Source organism: Dama dama, chromosome 15 (genome assembly GCF_033118175.1).
Source record: "Dama dama isolate Ldn47 chromosome 15, ASM3311817v1, whole genome shotgun sequence".
In the NCBI taxonomy this organism is placed as follows: domain Eukaryota; kingdom Metazoa; phylum Chordata; class Mammalia; order Artiodactyla; family Cervidae; genus Dama; species Dama dama.
The window spans coordinates 75,739,611-75,740,361 of NC_083695.1; the positions used below are offsets into that span (position 1 = coordinate 75,739,611).

Here is a 751-nt window from a genome sequence, read left to right on the forward strand (position 1 = left end):
CAGGAGTTGCTTGTATATTTTTGAGATTAATCCTTTGTCTGTTTCTTCATTTGCTATTATTTTCTCCCAATCTGAGGGCTGTCTTTTCACCTTGCTTATAGCTTCCTTTGTTGTGCAAAAGCTTTTAAGTTTCATTAGGTCCCATTTGTTTATTTTTGCCTTTATTTCCAATATTCTGGGAGGTGGGTCATAGAGGATCTTGCTGTGATTTATGTCGGAGAGTGTTTTGCCTATGTTCTCCTCTAGGAGTTTTATAGTTTCTGGTCTTACATTTAGATCTTTAATCCATTTTGAGTTTATTTTTGTGTATGGTGTTAGAAAGTGTAAAAATATGGAACGCTTCATGAATTTGAGTGTCATCCTTGCACAGAGGCCATGCTAATCTTCTCTGTATCATTCCAATTTTAGTATATGTGCTGCTGAAGCGAGCACAAGAAGTCTTTTCAAATATGTTAGAAAGGAAAGAAGAGAAATGGGAAGAAAGAAGGTATTACAGGTAAGCCATGTGCTATGTTTGTTCATTATTTGATTATTTTTATGGTGAATAATATTGCTAATGGCTTAATATAATACAATTAATGCCAAATACAGTAATTATAAGGTGATTATAATTAAACTCAACAAGTAAATTTATGAAAAAAAAACGAGATAAAGGAAGTAACATGGATACTTCATCAATGAAAATATTACTTAATGAATAATTAATTACACACTTCAAAAATGATGGCATTTGTAGAAAGTCTTCACACTA

The 751-nt window shown here is 32.0% G+C and overlaps 1 non-coding gene across 1 annotated transcript; it reads right to left on the reverse strand.

Annotated features, from left to right (window-relative positions):
• Positions 1 to 325: 325 nt before the first annotated feature.
• Positions 326 to 432, reverse strand: LOC133070842 (U6 spliceosomal RNA). The gene has a single exon (XR_009696246.1). It is a non-coding gene; the product is annotated as a U6 spliceosomal RNA (small nuclear RNA).
• Positions 433 to 751: the final 319 nt, after the last annotated feature.